The sequence below is a fragment of the Symphodus melops genome (assembly GCF_947650265.1).
Source record: "Symphodus melops genome assembly, chromosome: 1".
Taxonomy (NCBI): Eukaryota; Metazoa; Chordata; class Actinopteri; order Labriformes; family Labridae; genus Symphodus; species Symphodus melops.
In genome coordinates, this window is record NC_136691.1 from 24248820 (window position 1) to 24266755 (window position 17936).

The 17936-nt window shown below is 43.5% G+C and overlaps 1 protein-coding gene across 1 annotated transcript in view; it reads left to right on the top strand.

Annotated features, from left to right (window-relative positions):
- The first annotated feature begins 12512 nt into the window (after nucleotides 1-12512).
- Nucleotides 12513-17936, top strand: part of opn5 (opsin 5) — a 104575-nt gene continuing 99151 nt past the window's right edge. The window contains exon 1 of the mRNA XM_079339655.1: nucleotides 12513-12742. The gene's annotated coding sequence lies outside the window, so the exon portion shown is untranslated. The remainder of the gene's footprint in view (nucleotides 12743-17936) is intronic.

Genomic DNA, 17936 nt, shown 5'->3' on the forward strand with positions numbered 1-17936 from the left:
ACGGACACTGGAGGAACATATTGTTCATGTTCGCAAAGTGCTGCAAAGACTCTTGGAGAACAGACTGTTTGTAAAAGCGGAAAAATGTGAATTTCATTCTCCATCTGTGTCATTTTTGGGATACATTTTAGAGAGCGGCCAGGTGAGGACCGATCCTGCTAAAATCAAGGCGGTGATGGACTGGGACACTCCTACTTCTCGCAAACAGCTGCAACGATTCCGAGGATTTGCAAACTTCTGCCGCGGTTCATAAGGAACTACAGTCAGGTGGTAGCTTCATTAACCAAACTCACTTCTCTCAATGTTCCTTTCATTTGGTCCTCTGCAGCTGAGGATGCTTTTCGGAATCTCAAGGGAAGGTTCTCATCAGCACCCATCCTTGTTCAACCTGACCCTAAGAGACAATTTATCGTGGAGGTCGACGCATTGGACATTGGCGTGGGTGCAGTTTTGTCTCAACAAGCACAAAAATCTATCTTACATTCAGACTGCCAAACGACTCAACTCACGACAAGCCCGTTGGGCCTTGTTTTTTTTGTTTTTTTACCAGGTTTCAGTTCTCAGTTACCTACAGACCAGGGAGTAAATATGTGAAACCTGATGCTTTGTCCAGACAATTTTCAAAAGACAATGAGACCCTGAATCATCCTGACACCATCTTACCTTCTTCGTGCCTGGTTGCTTCGGTCACATGGGAGATTGTGTCGGTGGTGAGGGATGCTCAGAGGTCACACCCTGATCCCGGTGGGGGTCCCCTTAACTGCTTGTTTGTACCTGAGTCTGTCCATTCCCAGGTTATCCAGTGGGGTCACTCATCTAAAATTGCTTGTCATCCTGGGCTGGGTCGGACTCTGGACCTTATTAAAAGACACTTCTGGTGGCCAACTATGAGCTCAGATGTAAAGGAGTTTGTGTTAGCCTGCTCCGTTTGCTCCCGGAATAAGGCTTCTCATCGACCCCCGATAGGTCTCCTCCATCCACTCCCAGTGCCTGGCCGTCCTTGGTCTCACATCGCTCTCGACTTCGTCACAGGGTTACCCTCCTCTGAAGGTAACACGGTAGTTCTCACCATTGTTGATCGCTTTTCTAAGTCTGCCCATTTTGTTGCTCTGCCCAAACTACCCTTTGCCACACAAACTGCTGACCTGCTGACTAGTCACGTATTCAGACTGCATGGGATTCCTGTGGGCATTGTTTCAGACCGTGGACATCAATTCACTTCACAGGTTTGTAAAGCTTTTTGTCAGGCGCTGGGAGGGATGGTCAGCCTCTCTTCAGGTTACCACCCCCAAGCCAATGGCCAAACGGAAAGGGCCAACCAGGATGTGGAGGCCTCTCTCTTATGCGTGTGTGCACAGAATCCTACCACCTGGAGTTAACGTCTGGCATGGGTGGAGTATGCCCATAACTCTCTCATGTCCTCAGCCACAGGTATGGCACCTTTTCAATGTGCTTTGGGATATTTACCTCCTCTGTTCCCCACCCAGGAACAAGACATTGCTGTTCCCTCAGTGCAAAATCATCTGCGACGGATCCGCAGAGTTTGGAGGGAGGCTCGGGCGGCTCTGCTGAGGTCTAGGGAGCGTAATCAGAGACTGGCAGACTGCCGCAGGATCCCTGCTCGCACATACACTCCCGGACAGAAGGTTTGGTTAAACTCTAAGGACATTCTCCTCAGTGTGGCTTCCAAGAAGCTGGCTCCCCGTTTTATTGGTCCTTATGAAATTGTTGAAATCCTTAACCCCTCTGCTGTCCGTCTCAGACTTCCTTCTGCCCTCAAGATCCACCCCACTTTCCATGTGTCACAACTCAAACTGGTGGTCACCAGTGAGTTGAGCCCTCCGGCCGTCGCCCCTCCACCCCCCCCAACTCATCGACGTCCATACAGCCTTTGATGTGAACCGGATTATAGACGTTCGTCGCAGGGGCCGTGGATTTCAGTTTTTGGTAGACTGGGTGGGTTACGGTCCGGAGGAACGTAGTTGGATCTCCAGAAAACTCATATTGACCAAATCTCTCATCAGGGATGTGTTGGTTTCACCCTTACACATGTCCTCACTTATATCCTGTTGATTTAATGAACATCTCCAGATGTAGATGTAAGTCGGGGGAGAGGCTTAATGATCGCTTTGCTTTCAATTAACTGTTTTGATCACCAGCCAACATGGCTAGTAGATTTTCAAAGTTACATTTTTATACAGTGATGCATTCATTTGAAAATGTATAGACTTCTGTTCTTGAGTTGTTGTTGACAGACAGTCACCATGGTTACTGACTCTCCCTTGCCTGCTGCACATTGAACAAGATAAGAAAGAGCAGCTGATTGAAAACACTTCAAGTGGCTTGCAAAAGAAGCAATGAAGCTGCGGCTGGCAGAGCTCTTCACCTCCCTCCGTTTCATCACGAAGCTTTGGCCTATAGTGGAATTCTTGTTTCAGTTATCACGACGGGTGGAGATGGACTTCTTTCTGCGCACTAATAACTCGGAAGTTTCGTTTTTAGCAAAGGAGCAAAAGGGGAAGCGCGTCTGTGGCAGCATGCCGAGTGATATGCCTGGAAATGTGGCTGTGGAACAAAACGGGACGGATATCTGTTATATCAGGCTAAATGGCTTGTAACTCAACCCGCCAAAGCACAATTTTCAATCAGGTGTTAATTTCAAGCCCTGGACTAAGGTGGGAACACTGCCCTCTGTTGGTAAATTGAGGTAGAGTTTCCCCCCTTTGTAAGGCCAGGGGAGGACAGTTAGTGCTCCTTGGCCTACATCCTGGTCGATGGCAGGTGTGACTGCTTGGTGTGGGCAGCTATGGGAGATTTGTTGAGAAACAGTGACTGTGTGCTTTAGTTTGAGACCTAATGTTCACTGAGATGAGCTGTGTCCTGTTTATCCTGACTGATGTGGCCTGTAGCCTCACGTTAAAGAGGAACTCTGCACACAACTGTTTTTGTAGGATTAATTGTAGGTATATCACAAACATGATTTCATTCTTATTCGGAAATTCAGCCTTTGAGTCCCTCTGTTTAAGCCAGTGTAGTCGGCCTGCTGATCTTCCAGGAGTCCCCTGTAATCAGGGCCTTTTTTCTGTCCATGGTATTTTATCTAAAATTTATATTAATGATGTTTACCAGGATTTCCTCATTGTAGAAAATTTGGTGCAAAACTGCTGCTTTGCCTGAATCTTCTCTACATGTCGTCTGACTGAGATTGTTTGTTAACCTGTTTCTGAAAGAGGGTTTAACAAACTCCCTCAGGTGAGAAACTCTCTGTTTGTGGTTCCAGATCAGCTGATTTGAGTTTGTTAACTCATCGCTGCACAGCAGGAGCAACACAGAAGCACATAATGTGTTTGCAACCAAGATACATAGTCTAGTTAAGGAGTTTATTAGAAAGTTCAAAAGAACAAAACAATGAACTCCATTGGCTCAAGCCTGAAATATTTAACCTGATGAAGACAAGAGATCTGCATTGAAAACATCATTGAAGACTAAATTAAATAGTGTTAGTCTTAGGTTCACCATCCATCCATCTATTTCCTGCCTCTTAAGCAGAGACACCCAGACTTCCCTCACCCCAGACACCTCCTCCAGCTCTTCCGGTGGGACCCCGAGGCATTCCCAAGCCAGCTGAGAGACATAGTCTCTCCAGCGTGTCCTCGGTCTACCCCGAGGCCTCCTCCCAGAGGGACATGCCCGGAACACCTCCCTAGGGAGGCGTCCAGGGGGCATCCAGACCAGATGACCGAGTCACCTCAACTGACTCCTCTTGATGTGAAGGAGTAACGGCTCTACTCCGAGCTCCTCCCTGGTGACCGAGCTCCTCACCCTATCTCTAAGGGTGCGCCCAGCCACCCTACGGAGGAAGCCCATTTCAGCCGCTTGTATCTGGGATCTCGTTCTTTCGGTCATTCCGCAGTCGACAGCGGTGACCTCGGCGACCTGATTCCCTGGCACAGTCTTAGGTTCACTTTACTCCATAAAAAAGTAATCAAAGTGATTAGAAAGGCTTAAGCCAATTTTGTTTCATAACAATTCTCAATGAGGCAAAGGGTAACACAACGTTAGTAATGTAGTTAGAGCTGAACTCAGATGGAAAATTAATGCAAGATCCAGCAACAAGTAGCCTTTAATGAATATTTGATCAATTCTGTAGCTGAAATCACACACAATTGTCCTCAAACAACTAAATAAAACAAAGTAGATGCAAGCAATCTTTCTTTTAGCATTCCCCCTATCTCTGAACTTCAAACTCAAACATTATTAATTTTCTTGAAACTGAATACGATTGAGTCTGATGACCCTCATATGTAACACAATGTAACTACTGCCTAATCAGTATTTTAACTGGATTTCCAAGGTTGCTGAAAAGTGGGTATCAGAGCAGCTTGTTTTTGTTTTTATTTTTTAGTACTGGACCATTTACCCATCACTTCATGCAGTTTGGCTTCAGGGCCCATCACTCTGCAGAAACAGCTAACTGTGACACGAGGACAGGCAAATGCAGACCCAGGAGGAGAGTTCAATAAGCAGTCCTTTAATGTAGCAGGTTCAGCACACTCTAATCAGATATGCAAACATATCCAGACGAGCAGGCGAAGGTCGGTAACAAAGATCAGGAACAAAGAAAAAGCGAGGTACAGGAGGGGAACACTACAAACTGGCAACATGAGGGAGGAAACACAGGGCTTAAATAGCACAGACAATCAGGGAGCAACGAGACACAGGTGTGGGTAATCAGGGGCGGAGCTTGACACACAAGGTGGAGACAAGAGGAGGCTCTGAAGCACAGATACAAGGGTCAGTAACACATAAAGAAAACATAAACCAGAACACATGAAAACAGAAAACATGACCTTTAACCAGGCTGACTCCTGAGAGCTTTAGACAACCTGACTGAGCTCTGCTTTGAACCTCTAATGGTTTCAGTCATATTTAACTGTTAGACGTCAATATGTTTCTGTAATCAACCAACCTTCATCTTAATCTACACACTGGGGTATGCTATGGAAAATTTTACTGCGCTATTTTACTTCCCAGTGTACACATGTCTCATATAATCTGTCATATAAAATGTGCACATGCACAGTATATAAGGATGTTTTGTCTTCCACCTCCTTCTTCAGCCTGGACAGATGTGGGAAGAGTCACCCAGGCTCTTTCTCACACGAGGGGGTAGACTGTGCCCTGCCAGGTGGGCAGAGCCTCTATGAGGCGTGATGGGAGAGTGTTCTGAAATTCAGACTGTCACTGAGTCTTTCACTGAAAAGTGTTCATGTTTGCCTTTTCTTCGAACGCTGATTCTGCCTTCGAATAAATGTTCATGGAGACCAGATCGATCTTGAGGTTCTTTACTGAATAGTTCTTCTCGCTCTTTATTCTCACTCTTTGGTTATAGAAAAATTCCACAACAGGTACCACAGGGATCCATACTTGGCCCGCTTTGTTTAGTTTATATATTAATGATCTGCCCTTGGTTTGCCAGATATCAAAACACAAATGTATGCGGATGACACTGTCGTATATGTGCCTGCAAAGACAAAACATCTGGCTGTTTCCAAACTCACCACAGCCGTGGATCAGAAAACCAACTGGCTAAAACATTCCTGCCTCCAACTTCATGTCAATAAAACTGTAGGAACGTTTTTCACAAAAGGAAAATGTAGCACTGTTTCAAATATAACTATTTGTGGTCAAAACACAAGTACTGTGCCACACTTTAAGTATCTGGACGTCATTATTGATTTATATTTATATTCATAACCCAACCTAACATCAGCAGTCAGATCACTAGAAGCACCACACGAGGTGACCTTCTCATACGCTCAACTATCGTTTTCTGTTAGAGCAATACAAAACTGGAATTCACTGCCCACCACTATGAAAGACGTACAGATACACACCTTCACAGCACAGCGTAAAACATGTTTTTCTGACAACTATAACTGCACACATGTATCTCTGTCAGATGTGACATGGTCATCTCTGCTGCCTGCCTCCATGTTCTGTCTTATATATACTTTAAATGGGGCTTCTCTGATTGCTTTATTCTCTCCCATGTCTCCCCTGTCTATTGCATTGCACAGTGTTTACATCTGTAAATACAGATGTAATATCATTTATTGTATTTTGATTGTTAATTATGAATTTCAGGTCGCAGACTTACATCTGGCTTCAGCAGGAAATTAGCCACAACGACTAAAGCTGCTGCTTTTATTGTGAAAGGGGACTGTCTACGAAATAATAAACACTTAAAAAAAAGCAAGTTCAACAGGTGACAAAAAAAATTCTCATACTTTAACCGTCTCCAAATATAACCCATCGTCATGAAGACATCCGGCGAATATGAACAGCTTTTCATGAGGAAGAAAAAGTAACACTGCTGCAGCGCAGAGAGAGGTGTGTGGGAGAAAACAGCTGCTCCCCACAGCGCATAACAAAGTCTATTCATTTAACAATTAATCAGAATTACAATATCACAACTCCACACTGGTGGAATGGTATTAAACCTCGAATGTATTTTCATTGAGATGTTATCCATTAGAAGAAGCTCATAATAAAACGTGAAGATGAGCGAACATGGCTCATAATGTTTTATTCATGTTTGACATATTAAACAAAGTAAAGTTCCTTCAGGGTCTCTTTCAGCGTGCATTATCTTTATCCCCGACATAAGGCTGCTGTCACACTCACCGACTGAACCACAGAAGGAGGAAATGAAACGGAGACGGGGAGAAACTCTGGGTTCATTGAAGAAAACCTGCTCCTGACCAGGTGAGGTTCACCGACTCCGTTACCATAGTAACTGACTCAGAGATGAAGGCTCGAGTTACTCCTCTTCCTCGGGTTTGAGTGACTTCCCAGAAGAAGACCCAGAGTTTCCCTCTTTCTGAAACAGGCCCTGGACTTAGCCATAGTTTTGTGTACCGGTGGATAAATTACTGTGTAACAACCCATATTTAATCCCATGATTTTTTTCTTTTTTATTTGACATTTATTTAACCAGGTTGGTCCCCTTGAGATAAAAAACCTCCATTCAAAGGGAGACCTTGAATGTTTGTGAACCTCATTGCTTGTCTTGCAGTGTGAATTGCTGTGAATTTGCAGTGTTAGTGATCACAGTGATCTCATGTGGTGGTATTTAGTAGGACCTGTGATAGTGTCTCCCTGCTATAAGTTCCCAGTCTAGTTATAGTTGATTATTGAAATCGGTAGCTATAATTTTAAGATATTTATTATTGTGAAACTAAAAAAAACTCAGCATCAAGTTCATCATGTTTAAATAACGAGGATTGGTGAAGTGGACACACGTCTCCTGCTGTCCTTGAACCTTTACATTTTTGTGTCAACACAATCTTTTGGAGAGTTTTGATCCCAGCGCTTTGTGAGCAGTTAGAGAGCGGAGAAAAATACTTTTCTGTCTGATCTTTCTGCGCAAAGGTGAAAACATTTAAGCACTGAAAGATGTTTTCCAATTAATTTTTTGTATCCATCCCATTCAGCTCTGTTCACTGCAGGGCTGACAAACACCTCCCCATCTCAGCGCACTCTCTCAGGTTGCACACTCAGCATCTCTCTTTGTTGCTCTGCAAAAAGTTTGTCAATGGAAGTAAGTGAAGGAGATGAAGGGTGATTATAGGATTCTGTTAGGTGCCGGTGTGTGTGTGTGTGTGTGTGTGTGTGTGTGTGTGTGTGTGTGTGTGTGTGTGTGGATTGTGATGGTGTCTCTCTGCAGGTCGGTGCTCTCTGTACTATGAGTGATGATTGAGCCTGATGTAGATGTGAAAAGCAGGAGAGAATAGTTAATAGTGTCTTTAATTAGGGTGTTGTTTCTGTGTTTTATTTTCATTATTTATATAAATTGATTATATTTATTTTGGATTCTCTTGTGTGTTTTGAAATAAGCTGGTTTTCAGTCCAGTTGTGTGTCCACTTAAAGTTGTGGACAAATAGTTTCAGAGTTTCCTTTTTATTATCATTGCAGGTTTTCAGTTGTTATTGTTAGTCCCCTCGTCCCCCAGCCATCTGAGGGAACCGAACACTTCTGATAATAAAGATGAATGCTTTGACTTGTTGCCTCTGAAATCAGCAGACGCAGCAGCTGAGATCTTTACCGTGCACTAAAGACACACAGGTGACATTCAGCACCTTTACGTCACCCTGACAGAGTTTAGAACTAAAAGGTCAAATGATTCAGTTCATTAGCATTCTCCACCTCTGCATTCAAACAGGAATAGAGTTGATAGTAGTCCAAAACTACAATGATCTGAAAGGAGGGAAGAACAGCAATGAGAGAAGTCACAGTTCGATCAAAAAGCTTAGAATGAAATGATTTGATCAGCTGGACTTTGAGGGTGAAATAAAAGGTTCATCTTCAAAGTGCTGAACAAGAACACAATATAAAAGATAAAGGAAGAAATTTGAATTTGCTGCAAGCCCTCAGTTGTCTGTGTGATCAAACAGCGGCTAGCTCTTAAGGAAGGAGATAGAAAACATGTCCAATTTAAATAGAAATAAGAAAGATTCTCGATTGAAGCACAGAGTCATGTGATGGGCGCTCAGAGACGCTCAGGAGGCGGACCGTGGGCTGCAGCTTCAGATGGAAGGAAGAAAGGTGAAGGAGAAAAAACGGTTTGAAAAGCTAAAGTGGGACTTTCAACAGAAGTGAAAACATCTGTCTGTGAATGCTGTGCATGCAGAGGTAGAGTACATACAAAAACCCTCTACAAGAATTCATGACAACCACTCTGAGGGTCTGCCTGCTGCAGTGCTCGATACAGTACATGCATACAAAGTGTTCTCTCTCATGCATGGAAATATTAGTGTACCCTAAGGGAGACAATGGGCCGTTTCTGTGCAAACACTGAGTCAGTTTATTCTGAAACGTGGGAAACTCTGGGTCTTCTGTTTCAGCAGGGGAGGACACTCAAACTCCAGAAAGAGGACTAACTCAGACCTCTGCTTAATCTCTGACTCCGTTACTATGGTAACACACTCCGTTACTATGGTAACGGAGTGTGTGAACCTCACCTGGTCAGGAGCAGGTTTTCTTTAATGAACCCCGAGTTTCTCCCCGTCTCCTCTTTCACAGTCAGAAATGTTGTTTCATTTCCTCTTCTGTCATTCAGCCCGTCTGAACACAAACCCAGGTCGCCTTCTACAGCATGTAAATGAACTATTCTGTCGCCTTGGACACACTGTTAAAAAGATGAGACTGAATGAAGTTCACTTTGTTTAACATGTCAAATCTGATTGAATGAGGCTACCACCATGAGCTGAGTTTGTTCTGATGTTTCATTTTGAGCTGCTTTAAAGACGCCTTTCTTCTGCTGAATAGCCTCTTAATAAATGACCTTTGAGTTTTGATACCATTCCACCAGTTTGGACCTGTACAGGCTCAGTCTGACTAAATATATATCAAATGAAACAGACTTCAGTACGCACTGACACGAGCACCTCTCTCTTTAGCGCTGCAGCAGTTTGACTTTTTTCCCTTATAAAAACATGTCTGTCCGCTTGAAGGTAGGTTATATCAATCTATCAATCAATCAATATTCTGTTGAATCTGGAGAGGGTTAAAGTACTGTTGTGTTGAACTTACTTTCTTTTAAGTTTATTATTTCGTGGACAATCCCCTTTCACAATAAAAGGAGCAGCTTCAGCCTGTTAGGATGGTGAGGGTAAATCATCTCAGAGCTCAGAGTTAGATTCAGAGTTTGTTCTGGGTCTGAACATGGAAGCAGGATTTCAGGTTATCGAGGTCCCTCCTGGCTTAACTCGGTGTTTTCTATCCATCGAAGGTCGTTCACTCCTTACCTGGGCATATCGCCACGGTAACCTATGCTGCACATTGTGATAGGTTAAATGAAGTGAACTCCGCCCTTTAATGTGACTGCACTCTTTCTGGGTTGATAAGCAGCTTCACAGGACTGTCGGGCCAGGGGCCTGTACTATGACCTGAGGGTCTCTTTCGGTTATCCTTACGAAGGCCGCTGTCAACCTGAGAGGTAAAGTCAGATCAAACTATGTTAACAAAATAAACAAGTTCAAGACAAACAGGCTCCAAAGACTAAAGTTACACAGCTGCAGCAACGAATGCAGGAAGGACAAAAAGGAAAATCGACGAGTATTGAGGTGAAATGTGCAGCTTATTTGTTCCATCGTTCATTTAACTCCTGTTTCTTCTCTGAACTGAATGTGTTGCTCTGACTCTTTAAAGTGGAGAGGAGAACAGTTTGAGAAGTTTTACAAACAGAGCAGCATGGAGACATTAAACAGAAGAAGATTTTCATATCGTACATCTTAAGAGAAACAACTCTCTTTTTCAGTCTCTGTTGAAGGATGTTAGTAAAAACGATAGCCCAATATGAACTCCCGTAGGACACATGAAGTGTCCTCCCTCCTCTCCATCAGCTCCAGGAGCTCCATCTAAAGATCTGATTGGTCAGTGGGCGGAGCTTTTCACAGTTTGATCTCTTCTCTCCAACAGAACCTGGTCCGGAGCAGGTTCCTATCCTACTCTTCTTTCTGCATCTTGTCCCATCTCCACCATCCCACTTCAAGCCCAGCTCAGTTTAGCAGATGGCTGTTCATCATGATCCGGGTCTGCTGAAGATTTCTGCCTGTTAAAGGGAAGTTTGTTCTTCTATGACGGATAAGTAAGGTCCTTTACCTGCTGTTTGTAAACATAACAATGAGCATGTTTACCTGCTCTTTCGTTAATGTTAACAGACAAACAGTAAGGTCCTTTACCTGCTGTTTGTAAAGTGTAAACAGATAACACCTGTTATGAATTGACGCTATACAACATCGATTGATTTACATGATCATGATGCTAAATTTACAGGACAGGCAGACTAAAAAAAAAAAAAAAAAAAAGGACGTCTCCTTAAAGTCCTCGTGTGTTAACTTGACCGTGCTAGAGTCCACCTCTTACAACCGTGCCATGGCCAAGGACGTGAATAGACTGGATGTTGTGAGTGAAGCGTGCATGGAACAGCTGTGTAACATTAAAGTATTTTATACACTGAACTTAAGTATCAAAAGTGTTAGATCATATTACTCTTCAGTATTGAAAATCAAAGCACTCATAGATCATATTCAGCTGGAAGTAGTTTGACTTTTCTGATGAAGCCATCAAACCTTCTGTAAACTCATCATCTGAAATCTCATCAATCTCTGCTTCAAGCAACAGCTGCTTGCACTGACAGCGTGTGGTCAAGTCTGACACATAACAACCCACATACAACAGGAAACAGCAAAGTAAGGTTGGCTTCTCACTGCAAGCTTTTTCCTTACTCACAAGTATACACATTGATTTTCTGGGAGCACTCCTCTGATTCGCCTCGAGGTTGTGATGATTTCAGATGAGCTCTATTGTTAAAGAACACATTGACACTGAAGAGTACACGTGTACTTAAATCACCACTATTGTAAAAACAGAATTCAAATTGACCCTTGAACCTTTCTAAAAGCCTCCCCTACATGCTGTAAGCTTTACATTCTTGAAAGCTTTAGTTAGGAGTACAGCATGTAAAATGAACAAATCGTGATGAAAGGGTCGTTTTCTGGTCCTGCTGATATTCACTTTACAGTATTAAGCCCCAGTTACAGGGTGGAGGACCTTTTTTTCTTTAGTTTTGTTTTACTGTTCATTAAACTATATCAGTACACCAAATGTGGGGCCTGGGGAAACATCAATCAATTATTGATCGTATAGCCCCAATCTATAACAAGTCTTATCTCAAGAAGCTTTATCGAAGAGCAGATGGGGTAATATTAGGAAGCATTCCTCGCGTTCCTGCGGTCCGCAGAGGTGGAGGTCAGAGCACATCGTGCATGAACGAGGACAACATGCTGTGATTTCAAAATAAACAGAAGGTAATGTAAGGGTTAATTCCTGAGAGCTCTATAAAGCACACTTCTGAACACCATTACAGCCACTTTACCGAGGACTTTGGCAGCGAGGTATAATGTTCACATTAGTAGATACTTTAAATGTTGCCTCTGCGTTCATCTTATCATAAATGAGAAAATACACTATGAGTACAGCTGCTGCAACTCTTCATGTGTTCAGTTTCCAACAAACAAGCAGAGAAACGCTGACATATACACATATACATTTTTTTATTCTTTATTTTATGGGCATAGTTTCGTTAATGTATTTCTTTATATCTTTATTTCATCCGTTGACTTTTTTGGTGTTAGGCTGAAGCCCATCATTTCTCCTCTCTGATGAACGCATTAAAAGCTGCTTTCATTGGCTTCATTTGTGCCGTTTTTTCCCCACAATAGGCACAAAGTGAAGTGTGACAGCGTGAGAAAAATCATTAAAATCATCGACTCCCAAAGACCTTGGCTTGCACAAGGTCTGAAATGCATCGATAACAGACCTCCTGCAGGAGTGTTGATATTTTCCAATCATGGTCACGACAGCAGCTGAGCACATTCAAGACTCACGGTGAAGAGGAGGAGGATGAGAGGGTTTTATTTTGAAAGACTTGAACGGGAAGTTGTGACTCCTGTTGCTTCGCTGGATCTCCGCTGACTGAAGACATGAGAGAGAAGGTGATGAAGTGGCTGTGATTGATTAGACAGCGCTGACGGCTGTGAGGAGACAAGTTGAAGCGCGCGCGCGCTGTCTCTGTTCATGAGCTCGAGCTCCGCGGACTCTCACGAGCGCTCTCATCAGTTTCCTTGTGGACAGTATAAACTCCGCTCGGGATGATTGACGACCGGTGAAGAAAAGGTGAGCACTGAACAGAAAACCTTCACTTCAAGCTCACGGAGGTGATTTGGCTTGTGTGTGTAGATTTGATAAAGACCTCAGCCTTCCTCACATGGATCCGTGTGCCTCCACTGAGGACTCGCACGGTTTCATTCTCACTTTTAAATCCAGTTGTTGATTATTATTCACCTCAGCTCACAGAAAGCGTCTTTAACTAAAGCTGGCTCTCCTTTCTTAATAATCCCCTCTGAGTTGTTTTGTCGTCCAGTGGCTGAAAGAAGGATGAAGAGACGATGTGATGAAGCAGTAACTTGGATGTCTAACTTCTTCAGCAGCAGCCAGTGAGGTTGGCTATTTTTGCTGTTCGTCTGTGGAAATGTTTTTATTATTCTGTTAATTTTCTAATCGACTTATATTTTCCTCTGATAATGCTCTTCTTAACTTCGTGCTTTTTGTGGTCATATTGTCTCCTGCTCCTATTAAAAGACAGTAGAAATGTTACGTACATATTGTTATACCACAGGCACGTGTATGATGAAGTGAAACACTGACATGACCACAAACAATCCTCCGTGTTTTAATGGTCACACATGAGAAGATAAATATATTAACATGAAGACGTGTTTTTCATCAAATCAGTGGGAGGTCATGAATAGATCCATTATTTCCATACAGGAAAATGTTTTCACAAACAAACTGCAAGAGTGTAAAATATATCCAAATATAAGTTATAGATAAAAGTATGAAGATCATGTGCAAAGAGATGGACTTGAGCCAAATAAAGACAGAGAGAGAGTAAGACTGGTCGAAGCAGGCTATGATTTAAAGTGTGACGTCAGCTCTGACTTTGAGATGATTTAATGACAAACATGCTGACACTAACAAGGGTTTAGTCCCCAGAGGAGCGAGGTGAGCGGTGCAGGTCTCCGTGTTGATGCTTTATTGAGGTGTAGTTTGATTCACAGGATGGACAAAGGTTTGAAGGTTCGGCGACAGCTGTGAAATCTGATGACTGCAGGAAGAAGAAACCTTCTGTTTAAGTTTCTTTTAGTAAGTCACATGTTGTTCTTCAGGTGTCACTGATGTCACTGTGAGGTCGAGCTGCAGGGAGCTTTACCGGGAGCTTTACTGGGAGCTTTACTGGGAGCTTTACTGGGAGCCGGTCATCTCTGATTAATCCTCAAAAACAGAAAATGATACCTTCAGTTTCTGATTCTGGTGATTCATAATGTGGACTCTGTGTTTCCTCCACATCAGGAGTTTCCTCATGCGTGGAGAGACAGAATGCTTTGTTTACTGCTCACTGTGAGCTGCCAGGCAGGTCTGAGGCTCCACCATGCGTCCATAGTTCAGTTCACGTCTGAAGCCGACCTGTGGATCTTTTACCTCGTTAATGCAGAACTGCTTCCCGAGTTTTCAGCTGTTTGAAGATCAGCAGCACGTGTTAGCGTAAACATGATCTAGAACTTATTAATAACAAATACCAACCCTGAGGTGAAAAAGTCATCAAGTTAGTGAAATACAAGAGATTTATAATGTTGCTCTAAAGACGTTATATTATCTACTTTTGCTCTTTGATGAAATGGTCAAACTCAGGAGAGAGTGCTCGAAGCCAGAACAAAGAAAAGAGCGGTTCTGAAGGTTTCTGAATGGAATGAAGATTAGAGCTTATTGGACCGGGACAATGCACTGAAGCTGCTCACTGATTGAACAAAAGTCATTATAAAGTGTGATTTAGTCCAGGTTATCTGTGCATGGCTCAAACTTTACGCAGTGTGTTTGACAAAGGTAGTGCTGATGAGTTGATTCCTTCCTCAGTGTGTTTTATACCACTGACACGTCTAAACTACTTTATCAGAGTTTAAACACACAGAAGAAAAGCAGAAAAGAGACGAGCTTTAATTTAAGCCCTGTGTTTTAAAGATGATAAAAACAACTTGTAAAATCAAAAGGTCACAGAGCAGGGTTGGAAACCTCTGAAATGTCTCCTGTCAAATATTTGTTGGCCTTTTAAAAGGCTGGTGCGTAAGGAGTTGTTTGTTATGGCTGCTTTTACACACGTAAACGGTCTGTCAGAGCGTCTCAGCATCATCTAGTGTTAAAAAGATCCAAACGAAGAAATGTGCACAAAAACATCATCCTGTTTACACATCTACTGAATGGAAAAAAGAAGCTTCAGTGTTCTTGTTCTGCTTGTTTGGTGTTAAAAGCAGCAGACAGAGAGACTGAGACACGTCGTTCTGATCATGTGTGACGCAGTGGGGGAAGGGAAAAGTGATCAACAAAAAGACGCTCTGTAATGATTGGATTCCTTCCACAGAGCAGGAGTGTGTTTGGAGCACTGCCACATGAAAACCACTTTATTCCAACTTTAAAAACTCACAGAAGAAATGTTTATGTTGTTTTGATTGAAGCGCAGCGTGGAACCAAAGACGAGCTTTCATTCAGGCGCTGTGTTTTGGATCATTCAGCGTGGTGCACAGAAAATCTTCACCCTAAAGAAATATTGTGTTTTTGTTGTCACACTGCAGGCTGCTAGGCTAACTGCACCAGCATCGCCTCGCTCATACATACACGAGCGAGCGCCTTCATTGACCGCAAAATTCACATCGTCGAGAGCAGTTATTTTAGCTTTTCAACAGAAGTGAAGCCCTCTCTGGGTCAGCTTTCATCCTGTAAACTGACTGAAGCCCCCTCCATGATTGAAAAGCTCTCCTGTGTTCACTCGAGAACAGAAATAATAACAATACATTTTATTTTTTTACCGTACCCGACCAGTACCAGTAGCAATTTGTCAGCCATTAAAAATCAGGCAGAGATAAAAACCTGAGCATAAAACAGGATCTAAAAGCAGTGGTTATAGGGACCGGGTTGCTGGATCCCGGTCGCTCCGAGGTGTTTCGTGCTGGTTTGTGGGGTGAGCAGCTCTTGAAGGTAAGGAGGGGCATCGTGCATTGATGAGTGAGAAGTATGGAATGACGTGATGTGAGGGTGAAGAGGGTACGGCCGAGGACTGAGCCTTGGGGGGCTCCACAGCTGACAGGGTGTGTGCTGGACTACGTGTCTGCACTTTCAATGTATTCAGTCTTTGCAGATAGGTCGGACTCAAACCAGCTTAGTGCGGTGTCAGGGAGTCCCATGGTACTGTGGAGTGGGTTCAGGAGGATGTAGTGGTCGATGGTATTGAAGGCTGCAGTCAGACTGAAGAGGATAAGCAGTGATTGAGAGCCGACATCAGCTGCCATCAACAGACCATTTGTGAGCCGAGCCAGGCCTGTGTCAGTGCTGTGAGCAGAAACCAGAGCAGGATTTGTCTGAGAGCTCATTAAGTTGAATGTGCTCGTGGAGCTGGGCGGAAACTGCTTCTTCCAGAACCTATGAAAGGTTGGAAATTGGCCTGCAGTTGGTGAATACTTCTGGGTCCAGGTTGGGTATTTTCAGCCGGGGTCTGATGACTGCAGTTTTTAATGGAGGTGTTACATGGGAGTAGGGAGTGGTTCATGACTGTGGTGATTAGGGGACTGTTTGATTTCACCAGGCCTGCGTGGTAAAGGGTGGTGGCTTTCATTGTGCGAGTGATGCTCTCAGTGTTTGTTGTTGTTTGATTCTGGGGGATCATGGGCGGAGGGCTGACAGTGAGGACTGTGAGAGAGCGAGGAGATGAAGGTGATGAAGTTATTGCAGTGCTCCTCTGTAGTGTTGGTGTGAGGAGATGGGTAATGGTGGAGAACTGTGACCTTCATCTCTGACTGTAGAGACAGAAAACACTGGGCTCACAGAGGAGAGCTGAGTGGAAGGGTTTGAGTGATGAGGAGGAAAAAAGATGCTCTATGATTAAACCCCACATGTTCAGATAGCAGATAGCACCAATACACATGTACAGCTAGTGGAGGATTAATTTTATGAGGGGTGTTGATACAGACTATTTCTCACAGAGGGAGAGACGTGCTCGACTGACACTAAAGTATGAAGTGCATCTGTTTCCTGTTTGCAGTGATCACTTCTCAATGCTCCTCCTGGTGGTTAGATGAAGATAAGGGGCGTGACAAGTCCGCCCGCGCTGACTACATTATTAACTATGTCACCGTGGGGGATCTCATTAGGGTCCTTGCAAGGACCCTGTGGGGTTCGGTCTTGGTCCCACCACAGAAAAGGGAAGCCTTTTTATTGGCTTCATCTGCATGTCGCTTTGCTAATCTTCTGACTTTTACATCCCAGGTCACACCTACACATTTAAACTCTGCTGCGTAGTGAGAAAATCAGAAGTAACTAATCGCATTCATACACATTTAAAGAGGGCTGAAACATAAGACATGTTGCTGCTGGAGCTGTGGAACAAAGCCCTGACCTTCCAGTTGACAGACGCCATGTCCCGTCCTCTTCCATGTCCACAGGAGTCACGACCGCCGAGGTTTTCATGGCCCTACCACCTTATTAAAAATAAAGTGCACGTCTGTCTGAAACACAAAGTTGTCAGATTGTCTTAAACTGTGTTACATACAATCTAAATCCCTTTGTCACCATGCATATGCAGGGTGGATTTATGAAAGGGCAGGCAGGGCGACGCAGCAGATCAGCACCCAACAGCACTTTTACTGCATCCTGGGTTAGAGAGTCACACCAGCCATATATCAACCTCCAGAACGAAAGGGCAGACAACATGTGAACAGCTGAACGCAGAATAGTGAAAGCTTCAGTGCACTCAGTGCAGAAAGCTCTCACCCTCCTGGACTTCTGTACTTTGAACTTTAAGTAGTGGCGAGTATGAAAGAAAGGTCAGGGTGAGGCTTTAAAGTGTGCGATACCAAAAGTAAAAAAAGATCAAATGTTATTTGGTTCATCTGCAGAAAATTGAAGGTAATGTATGTGTGAAGCTCTGGTGGATTTGATGAGCAATCAAGGACAAAGTGGGCGTCCTCTTCTCACTGAGGACTTTGATCCGTCTGCTTATATGTGTAGTGAGATGTACTTTGGCACATTTAAAAGAATGATCACAGAGGATGAGTTGAATATGATTCAAAGCTTTATTTACGAGAGGAGAATTTCCCGAAAAATGACTTCATAACAAAATTAGAAGTTTCTGGGAAAATAATCATGTGCTGGTCAGGTTAGATGCAAAAGCATGAAAAGTCGAATTTGTTTAAAGTTCGGAGACAGCGAAGACAACCATGTGAGGAGTACTTGTTTCTGAACAGAGACTGCACTGTCTAGGATG